The sequence below is a fragment of the Cupressus sempervirens genome, chromosome 4 (genome assembly GCF_028749045.1).
Source record: "Cupressus sempervirens isolate cs-2001-9-10 chromosome 4, ASM2874904v1, whole genome shotgun sequence".
NCBI classification, from domain to species: Eukaryota; Viridiplantae; Streptophyta; class Pinopsida; order Cupressales; family Cupressaceae; genus Cupressus; species Cupressus sempervirens.
In genome coordinates, this window is record NC_143121.1 from 156,565,493 (window position 1) to 156,577,929 (window position 12,437).

Below are 12,437 nucleotides of genomic sequence, written 5' to 3' on the forward strand. Positions count from 1 at the left end.
CCATTGTATATCAAGACTCGTCAAATGTGAGTACAGAAGATTTGGACCTCTATGTGTAGGGTGAGATTATGGACATGAGTACAAGATTTTTCATCTTCTTCAGAGAAGGTGAAGTAATATGGTGAAGAGATGTTGTTCACCATAGCTTAGAATAATTTAGCATCAATATCTATGGGGACATTGGCTATACATAAAGCTTTCTTAAGAATTTCCTTATGCAAAAGAGATAGTTCTAGTAACTCAACGATTAATATTTGTGTTGGGGTTCTCTACAACTAACTGACAAGATAATAGCTAGATAAAGTGAGGGTAGCTCTTTGTTTGGATGATGAGCCAATCTTAGGATCATTTACAACTTTAAGGACAACATTAGATTTCCTCTAGTGACAATATTAAGTGTCTCACATGCCAGGAGGAAAGTTCTACCACTCTAAGAACTCCCTTAAGTTGAGTGTCCCTATATTTTTGTTGAGAATTGCACATTTTAAGGACTACCTTAGGTCTTTCATCATCTTTATCATAATTGGGTTCTGTGTGAAACTAATTAGGACCCATCATGCAAATATATTCAACTGGTTTTATCATGTTACTAACATTGTCAATGTCAATGTATGTGTAGTTGAATTTTGTGTCATAGTTTTTCTTGTTAACCTTAGATGGTTCCCCCTTTTCATATTTTGATAATGGTTGTTTAAAGGCTTTATGATCAGAGTTTTTGGCTAAGCCATCTATTATGACTTTTCCATCTTTGATGAGATAGTGGATAACATCTTTGAGTTTAAAGAAATTTTTAGTGTTATGCACTTTTCTCCTATGACAACTACAGACATGGTCCTCTCTCCACCAAGTAGGTTTTTTGGGTGGGTCATAGGGTCAGGAGTTGTCTGGAAGTATGACTAGTTTATTTGCAAGTAAATTCTTCAAGACCACTTCCTAAGGTTCTACCATAGGTGTGTAAACCCATCTTGGCTAAATTATTTTCTCATTTTTATTAGATGTTTGAGACTTTGAAGTCTCTTCTTGTTTCACAACATAAATGGAATTGGAAAGGTTAAAGGTTGACTCCTTAGTCTAAGGAGCATCCACTACTCCATCATTGAAAATGCATTTGTTCTTATTCTAAGGCTCATTTTTGTCTTTACCATTCATGTTGCCATTTTTGTCTTTATTCAGCACAATGTCATCTTTTCTAATAGCAACATTTTTAATGTAGTATGCACTTTCAACCATGGTGTTGAAGGATGTAAAATGTTGTTTCCTAATATTGTAATAGAGCTCAGTACTATTCTATTGAAAAAGATGTCAATCTTCTCAGTCTCAAGAATTTTGCAAAGGTATCTAGAATGTAAAGATCTCCATCACTAAAAATATGTTGCAAAGGGTTCCTTGTGTTTCTATTTTATATTGCATAGCTCCAACATAGTAATGGGGTGTTGAATGTTGTAAGAGTACTTCTAGATGAAATGTTGTGTTAGTTTGACAAATGCTTTGAGAGGAGGTCACAGTTTCATGAACCATTCCATAACTTGGTCTCTCAAGATCCTAAGAAAGAACCTCATAAGGTAAATGTCTTCATGCATGAAGTCCATAATAAGAGCATAAAAGTGTCTAACATGTTCATGAGGATTTCCATTTCCATCATATTTATCATATTTTGGAGCCTCTATATCTATAGGAAATGGAATCATGTAAAGACTCTTATGAAAAGGAAGAGCACATATTGATTTAACAAAGGAAGTTTTGGGTTGTTCCTTTGAAGCTTGTAGTTGTGCAAGTATATTTCTAAGTTCTTTCATTTCTTCTCTCAAGATCTTATCTTCCACAGGTTCTCATTTTATTATTATTCTTTTCACATCAAAGTATTGAGGGGGTTTCTATCCTTTCTCTATCATGTATTGAAAGTATTGGTCCCCAGTTTGTTCCAAAGCTTTGAGCATTAACCTTTGGAAAATCTCATCTTGTTGAAATCTCGTAAGCTCTTCCCTACTAATTTCATCATTAGTGTCACTTTCATGATGTAATTGTGATTGTTTGGGTGGTGATGAGTATGCTCCTGCATTGCCTCTAGAATTCTTAGGAGGCATATTATTTCCATCATTACTACCAAGAGGGATGTTATCAAATGAGTTGCTATAGTATCCTTACCTATTTTCATCATTGTGTGCATGAGCATCTGACTTAGATTGATAATAGGCTCTTTCTCTAGTGGTCATGCATATGGCCTCTTTGAATCTTTCTTTTTTCATGTGGGCTTGTTCTTCTAAGAAATGGTTCCTCTCCTCAAGATGCATGGTGAGAAAGATGTTGTCTTCACCCATAGGTGTATCAAAGGGTGTACTCAATAGATTCTCAAAGCTATAGAGCAAGTTATGCCAATTACTAACTTCTTGTGGTTTATTAGAGATAGGGTTCTCCACACAGGGTTGTCTATGAGGGCCCCTAGTTGGAGCTCCCAATTGTTCAAAGGTGAAAGAAGGATGACTACCTTTATTGACTTGGAACCTAGTTGTAACTGACATGTAAGGGTGTGTCTTTGTTTAATAGGAGGAGAAAAGTGTTTCATATTTGAAACTTATAGGGTCAAGAATGATCACTTGTCAAAGATAAAGTAAGTGAGTGACTTATCAAGAATGCTCAATCATTTATAGTATTAGTGACTTAAACCAAGAGAGTGAAAAATAATCTCGATAGAAAGTAGCTAGCATAGAAAGGTAACTAGATTTTGACAAATGAGAATTAGTGATCATTTTTAGCTTACATTTGATAGAATAAACCCATCTTTTTGACTTAGAACAATACCTAACACATTTTTTTTTACCAAATTCAAGTAGGATGAAGTGATGAAACCCCTAGACCAGCTAAGACACAAACTTGAAATTATTTTACAAGCAATAGAAACTAGACAATACTTCTTTGAGAAGTAGATGATATTTGGACAGAAAAATGTATCTTATGATAGAGTTGAGAGTAGTTGGATGATACTTTTGTCCTAGATGATAATTTTCCTTTAGGAGGGTGATATAATTTACTACAGCTAGGCAATAGACATTATAGTAAGTGAGCAATACAATTTTACTAACAAATGTCATATGATATTTCTCCAATGGTCATATGATAGAGTAATTCTAAACTATGTAAAAGGCATTTTTTGGACAAAAAAACTTACATTTCAGATCGATTGTTGATTTTTTTTAGACTAGGGTGTAATGCCAAGAGTATAGGACCTTAGTTTTCATAAGACAATAGCATGGTTTTCAAAGAGTAAAGGTGATTCACATATCCCAATTAGTCAAACAAGGGACAAAGCAACCTTGCAAACACATAATTGTGATATCAAAGAAGATTCTTACTAATGCTAGCGAGATGTTTGATTTGCAAAAACATTTACATAGGTGTAGCATATTCCAAAAAACTTGCCAAATAGATCTACCTAAGAGTCAAGGTTCATTACTCAAAAGCTTGGCCCACACTATGTGCCCCTTAGCCTCATACCAAGTGGTTTCCTAGAAGAGATTTTGGCTTTTTCATGGAGATTCCATTAGCATAACCAAGGGGACACAAATGGTGAGTGTTAAAATTTGGGGGTGATTGAGTAGTCCACTAGGATTGATCTTTACACCAAGAAGTTGAACAAAAAAATAAGGTAGTTACTAACTTAGAGTGTTTAGATTAGGCTTATGTTCACAATGTTCCTCTTGCACCCAATTACATTACACCTTTCCTTGCAGCATGTAATGGACCTTGTGGCCACAAGAGCACCTTAAGCATTCTTGCCTAGCATTTTTCTCAAGGTGCCAATCCTATAAGGACTTACACTAAGTGAAGAAAAATATTATGTCTACCAAGGTATTGTGTCCTTGATAGCCTTGAGTATATATTAGGTTAGAATAGCTAGGTTTGCTTGTCCCCACATGGGTCATTCCTCTTTATTTCTCAAGAGTAGGCCCTCTACAAGATGCTAGACTAAAATAGATTGGCTCCACTCTCGGGGGTCAAGATTTCTAATTCACCACAAGGGTGAAGAGCATACTCTCCTATCCGAATTGTTTCCCCTAAACACGCTAAGAAGCTCAATTAACCCTTTCTTTTGAAATCTAATGGTGGGTCAAGACTTATGATTCACCACTAGGGTGAAGATCATACTTTCCTAACATCAAGATACCACAATCACAAGTCTTATGTGCCTATGAAAGATGAACAATTAGTAAAATTTCCACATACATAGTAAGGGAAATGCAAGCACTTTTTTGGGTTTTATATTTTTAGGAAACCCTATAAATAATCATTAGTAGCCTTTTTGCATTTGAAGCTTTGACATGTGTTCTTTTAAGGTAAATTTTTAAGCATTTAGGGCAAAAACCTACAAGCACAATTGTTAGCCCAATAAGAGTTAGTCTCAAAACCAATACAAAAATTTGTAATAAGACCCCTGTTAGACTATGATGAACCTAAAAAACCTAACAAGTGGACAATTATAGACCCAAAAATAGATCAAAGAACCTAAACAACAAGTAATTTTAGGATGGTCAATATTTTCTACTAACAAAGTATCGTATGATACTTTCTAGTAATGGTGGGTCAAGACTTATGATTCACCATTAGGGTGAAGATCATACTTTCCTAACATCAAGATACCACAATCACAAGTCTTATGTGCCTATGAAAGATGAACAATTAGTAAGATTTCCACATACATAGTAAAGGAAATGTAAGCACTTTTTTGGTTTTTATATTTTTAGGAAACCCTTTAAATAATCATTAGTAGCATGTTTGCATTTGAAGCTTTGACATGCGTTCTTTTACAGTAAATTTTCAAGCATTTAGGGCAAAAACCTACAAGCACAATTGTTAGCCCAATAAGAGTTAGTCTCAAAACCAATACAAAAATTTGTAATAAGACCCCTGTTAGACTATAATGAACCTAAAAAACCTAACAAGTGGACAATTATAGACCAAAAAATAGATCAAAGAACCTAAACAACAACTAATTTTAGGATGGTCAATATTTTCTACTAACAAAGTATTGTACGATACTTTTTAGTATACTAGTATAATACTTCTTCTTCATGTGATATTTCACACTAGCCCAAGTGATAAAACTTTGTATACTGGTGTGATACAATTCTATATGGGTGCATCATACTTTTATTGGAAAAGTATAGCATGACAATAAATAAAGAGACAGACAATAAGAGGAAAATACAAGAAAAAGATGCAGATTAGGAGAAAAACTAGAATGTTCTACCTCGCATTGGATGCCAAAAATGTACAATATAAATGTGCACTCCTCTAAATCAGTCTATCAAAGTTATTCCATGAGTTGGAATGCTTTAATTTTGGCTTAGAGCTCCCTATCCGTGGAGTGCAAAGAGTGTTTTGAGCATATGAAGAGCTCTTGGCTGAGCCTTAGAGACACAACCCTTGCTAGTAAACCATGCAATGGGAGGTTCTTGAGACAAGAGCAGGAATGAACGTGTCTAAAAGAACTCTCAAATATGCAATGTGAGTATGAAGTAACCTAGAATGATATACATGGTACAACTAAATTAATCAAAATGAGAGTGTTACTAAACCAATCTTGTTAAACTTAGTGATTTAAACGATTGTAAAAGGAAAAGATACGCTATATGAATCTATGTTAAAATGTAATGATCTTGAGAGAATTAGACAAGAAAATGAGAAGTCTCCACAAAGCTCCAAGAATTCGATCAAGCAACCTGCAACATAACAATACTCAAGAAGATGGACCCTTTGAGAAGGAGAGAGCTCTTTCTTTTAAAGGTGTACAGATGGTGGAGATCAAGATCAAGGGATGAAATGATAAAGGGTGGAGGTTGACTCTTCATGTGAGACATAAAGCCTTTTTGTTTAATTTGTAAATAGAAAAAGGAGTTTATGTGTGCACATTGAGTGGGTTAGAAGAATTGGGTCTTTTATTTAATTAAAATGGAACAGATTCTTTTAATCAAATATTGACTTAGAATATTATAGTCAAACTATAGGTTATAATCAAATAAATTGATTTTAGCAATTTGGCCTAGGTAAACGTTTAATTAATTTAACAAAAATGTTGAGGAGGCTAATAGTCTAGATGACTAATTTTAGGTGATTACCCAATGTCAACAACACATAACATGAGGTCACAAATGCGATGATAATGCCTATTAGTAAGTAGATTCCTCTTTTTCTCTCTCATTTTTCATGTGTTTATTTGACTTGAACTATTATATCTTAGGGGGCATTTTTTAATATTGGATTCATTTTATGTAGGAGGCAATGAGGATATTCCTATATATACACATGTTAGATGTATAGGAACACTAAAGAATTATGATCAATTGGTCATGACCAATGAAGATGGACTTTCCCTAAGAGTAGCCCAACTTCCAGATACTTTAATGATTCATTCTTTCTCTTACTATACAATCTTATACTCATAATCAAGTTCACTAACCTCCCATGTAGTCCCTTGTAATAACTACTAATCACATTATTATTTTGTAGGGAATAATCTATTTTTAATGATGAATGTTCGCTCATATTTGGGCTGACCATACACATAGGGTATCATATTTTGATTTCATTCCTAGATCAAGTTTCCTTTGATCAATTTCTTCAAATAAATTAAAAGGAAGCATCAATTCATTTACGAATATAACAATTTTTTTCTTTTCTTAAAAGATGGAATTTACAAAATAAAGAGTTAAAGGATAAAGTCATTGATGCCATGACAATAGTCTTTCAAAAACTTAGGCTCCTTAAGAAAGAGGGCCATGCTTTGAAGTATATTAGTTACAACTATAAGACCCAAATGGAACACAACCCTTATTATGAGTAGCCCCCCTATATTTCTATTACTGAGTGGGAAAATCTTTAAAAGGATGCTACTAAGAGAAGTGCAAGACATGGTGGAGAAATAGTACCACTTGAGGAAAGAAGGTGTGTCATAATATTAAGAATCAAATTATGTGATAATTACTCTTTATACTTATGTGATCTAACATATTTTAAAGTTCACATATGTTTCTAAACACATCAAAGACAACCAAAGCAAGAAAATAGAAGCACAAGTAGCACAAGCTGGGCTTGGGTGGATATTCAAAACTTATTGCATGAATTGTAAGTATAAGTAAATAAAAAATTATATGAAAATGTTTATAAATTGTAAAAAATTTGGTATTTGATGAAATTGATTGCAAAAAAAATCATGATACCAAAAAAAAATGTAGGCCTTGGAGTTTAAAAAAACAACTTCTTAAGAGGACAAGAAAATAGCCTACAAACAAGGCTATACAGTCATGATTGAATGACTCCAAGAAATGAGTGCACAAGGTTCTTCTGATAGGTCTATTGATGAGGTAAATAAGTCAATTAATTTTTATTTCAAATTGAACACTTTAGGATTTACTGTATTTGATATTAACCTCCAAAAATACTAGTTATATTTGTCTTGAGTAAGGAAACAATGATTATATTATTTGTTTAAAACTTTAAAGTGAATATATTTATATGTATTAAAATGAATGATTGACATTTCTTAGTATTTTTCTTTTATTTATATGTACATATTATTGATAAATACACTAATTATTTAAATTGGATTGCGTTTGCCAATCGTGATACACCATATGAGCACCATGGAGGCATCGATTCAAATGTGCATTGTAGTACTAAAGATATATATTTTCTATTCAAATTTTGATTTCTAAATAATTAATACAACCAAATATTTTAAATTGAATTTGGTTTACTAATACAAATTTAACTATAATATGTGGTGGGATTAAGAAAACCTCATGTATTCCAATTGCAAGGGATGTAGAGGTTGTTCCTAGTGAGCCTATTGAGGTTCAAGCCACTGAGAAAGATGATGTGGTTGGATAAGGCAAAGAGTGCTATGCTTATGTTCTTTAAAGCCTTTATAGTCTCAAATTTTTAAAATTTAACCCTTTCATTTGTGATTGTAGAGGACCCAATTTTTCAAATGATATTGAGCTTACATCCATGGGTGAGAAGAAATGTCAATGGAAACATGGATATGCCTCTATGAAAATATAGGGAAGTACAAAAAAAGAAAAAGACAAAAAGGAAATGATTCTCATTTATGTAACTTATGTTTTAATGAAACTTATGTTCATGGAAATGTTCTACTAAAACTTATGTCTTAATGAATGTTATCATGTGATAATTCATGAATGTTACATTTTATTAATAAAATTAATGAATTTTAGATGTTAGGGGGGAGGTGGTACCAAATGAGCTTCCACCTTCACGTGGTTGGCCCTGATTAGTAGAGAATATTCATCTACTCTTGAAACCAAGTAAATCTCAACATTAGCCTATGATTACATGACAATTAACTGTGTCAATCTCTTGGTTTTGGGCAATGTAGAAGGATGCCATAGTTCAATATGAAATCTCAATTCATACACATAGGACATTAGGTGGAGTTGAAAAATGCAACAAATTTTCATTTTATTTAGAGGTCTTTAATTAGGTATGTTAAGCTATATACCATTACGAACATTGCAACTTTGACCCTTATGGGTAAGGATAATGTCCTCAACATGCAAGAAAATCAATACTTTCTATGTGTTGGCTTGTTGAGGAGATTCTCTCATCCATAGTAGCTAGAGTCGTAACATTCATGATGGTCTATACTTTAAAAAACTTAATAGACCTATTAAATAAATGAAAATGTTGTGCATTTTTTCAGCTCCACCTATTGTCCATGCATATAAAATGTAGTTGTACATATATTCTTAATTAAGAGAGGTAGAATCTTATTTTGGATGAGGTGGTAAAATGACATGCACCAGAAGATGGAAAATGATGTCACTTTTGTAGGTTTGGAACCTTTTTTTGTTATATTTTGTCACACATATTTACATGAATATGAATATTTTGTTACACATATCATTTAAGAACAGTTTTTCTTCATATTTCAAGTTGAAATAGGTGTATTTTTTTCATTGATAATCTTCCAATCCCTAGATAGCTGAGTAGCCCACTTCACCAAAGGACATGTGTTACAAGGTACATGTTCTAGAGTATTATTTTTCATTGATGATGTAGGAACTCTTAGAGGTGTAATCTCTAGAAGAACTAACTTATCAATTTTGTATTATTTGGTTTCCTTTTTCATGCATAAATTCATTGTTTGATGTGATATGTGAAAGACAAATCATCTCTAGATACACATCATTTATTTTCATAATTTTAAAATAATTAAGTGGAGAAGTGGATCCATTGGTGTGTTTAATATCTATCTTTCTTTTGTTTATAAGATCTTCATCATCTAAAGCTTCCCACAAGAAGTTAGGAATCTAGTCAAGGAAAGATATATATGAAAGAAGACATTATCTTCAAACAAACCTCTCCTTCCTATCTTGACACAAGAGCTCATTGATATTCATCTTGATATTCATTGATATGACTGAGAAAATTGAAATGAAAAAACACACAAGCCAATAGATAGAAGTTAATTTAGATATATAAATAGCTTTAGAGCTTACAAGTAACATTTACAATTATCAAAATGATCTCATCAAGTGCAGTGGCGATACAATTTACATAGATAGTAGAAACTGTAAGACACATAATCTAAGGATTAGCTCATCACACAAGAGGCCTCATTTCTATCTTGTAGGAAATAATTCTTGGGTAAAATATGACAAATAACTATAGCATGCAAAACCTCCAATATATAGTAAAGCTTCATAACAATGTCAAGAGTCAAGGCCATATTCAAATAATCAAATAAAAAACAATTTGGGGACAAACTTAATTGGCCAAATTTAAGTATTTGAAATCTCTGATGCATTGACATTGGGAAAAAGGTACTTTGACCTATATTTGAAATCTCTAATGCATTAGGATTGGGAAACAAGTACTTTGAAGTGTAGGGTATTACAATAGCAAAGAAGGCAACTAGTAGGTCAAGAAATAACAACAAATTTGGGGTGGGCTTGGAAATGATTTCCATCTCCCATGACATTTCCTCTTCCAACAATCTTTTATATATATCATCCTCTACATCATTGAGCAATTGTTTACATCTAAAATATATCTAGTCATCTTCATCTCTTAAGACAATTTTCCAAATTTGCATTTTCCTCCTCTATATGTAAATGCTATCTCTTAAACAAATATATATATATACCATTTTATGGTCATTAACCTAACTACACCAAGAATCCTTTTAATTGTTCTATCTTTTGTAAATCTACTTATCATATGAACTTCAATCTCCTTATCATTGGAACCTCACCCCACCTAACTGATTTTTGTATTTACATTTAATAGAATAACATAAGAAACAACATTTCTAAGATGTATAAAAAGAAAAGAAAAATTAATGCATAAATACTCTTAAGCCTCTATTCATATGTGACATGCAAGCTCAATAAAAACACATTAGTTAATGATAAGTTTTAGTGCTTCCTCGAGATAGTTGACATGACAAAGAAGGTTAACTATGCACATTGTAAAAACTCAATTTATGCATATCCTACAATCATTGTATTAGCATTATGTTAAGAATTTTATGTGCCTACCATATACATACAAATTATCCATATTTGTTTCTACAATGTCCTTGTGCAATTTAGACTAATACAATGCTAGTAATGTACATGTATGTTATCATGGATAACAAAATATTGGTGAATAAGAATGTATAAGACATGTTTAGAAGTCTAAAATGTTCTTTAATTAATTTTTATGACGATTTCAGTCCAGGCATGCTAATTTATATTTGAGTAAGTTTCATGCTTTCACAAAACCATGAGTACTCTGAGTCTTGGGGTTTTGCCGAAGCTTTATATAAACTAATTTTCCTTATTAAAAAAGATGGAATAATCTATTTATGATTATTACCTACTTTATGAGTAGAGGGTGTCCTTAATTCTTCATTATTATTTAGCATTGGTTATTTTATAATGGTTGTGCTATACTTTAGCTGTTAGAATTAATCAATTACCTAACATCACCAGCAATATGGTTCAAATGAAACTACTAGAATGTTTCATCTTCCTATGCATTGGAAGATAACATAAGGGTGAGACATCTAGGTAAAAAGAATGATTCATTTTTTGTTTTGAGCTTTTTTATTTCTATTGGTAATAAGTCATATATGTATCAAAGATGCTTTGGTCTATAAGGATTAATAGTAAATGGAAGGTTTTATATTTGTGTACTAATTGGTACATAAGAGTTAAGTTCCATCATGTATCAGAGTTAGCCAGACAAATCAATAGATGTTGCTTAAGGGAAGTGTCAATAAGTCATGCCTAGACTAAAGATGTGCTTGTCCAACATAGACTAGTAGCTTAGTTGATAGAGAATTCTAATAACAAATGAAGGATTCTTGATTTATATCATAATGAATCCATGATATATCAACAATTTTATAGCTCAAAAATAATTATGGAGCTCAAATTCAAGGCTCTTGTTATATACGCTAATAATGTTGGTGAATGCATGATGATGCTCTTAAGTTGTCATCTATGTGGAAATGCCAATATGTCATCATCCTTCTTTATAAAAATGCCACACCCACACACACAGACACACACACAAACATAAATAAATTAAACTCCTATTAGGAACTTGGAGAAGCTTGTGTAAGGTTTAATGGAAGTTAACGTATTGGTTTGTTGAGAATTAAAGATTAGATTATTAGTTATGTTATTTACATTGAGTTTTCTTTGACATAATGATGAATAAACGAGGACAATATTTCTTTCAAGGGAGCTCAAGTTTCCCATCATGAAGAAAACCATCCATGAGGATTATGCCATGTAATAGGTGCGTTGAATAACTCCCCAAAGAAACATAATATTTGAAGGAAGAAAATGTAACTTAATATGAATGTATTAATTAAAAACATGATTGTACTACTACTTAGTACAAACATGTTCTAAGCAACTATTATTGTAGTCTTGTGTTCTTTGATACGAACAAATTAATTAGAAACATTTTCCAAGGGACTTTGTTTGTGTTATGTTCTTTGAATTTTTTATTTAACACACTAATTTTGTGTAATGATGCATTGGAACAATGGTTTTGATAGATAAAATAGATTTAGATGGTGTAAACCCAATCATTTATCAAATGGATGTAAAATCACACATCATTTTGTAAGATCCGTTAACTTTATAGTATTGCTCTCATTTGGATTCTAAGTCATCTTGCTAATTTTAAATCAATGTTAAAATACTTACATCATGTTATTATTTTTGCAGCTAAGTGGAAAGTGTGTTGGATTAGTTGGACTTGGATGTATTGGTTCAGCTATAGCTAAGAGAACATAAGCTTTTAGTTGTAGCATTGCCTACTACTCTAGGTCTAGAAAAAAAAATGTACTTTCCATGTACCATTCAAATGTTATAAACCTTGCAACTAGCATTTACATTCTTCTTTTGGCATGCTCTTTA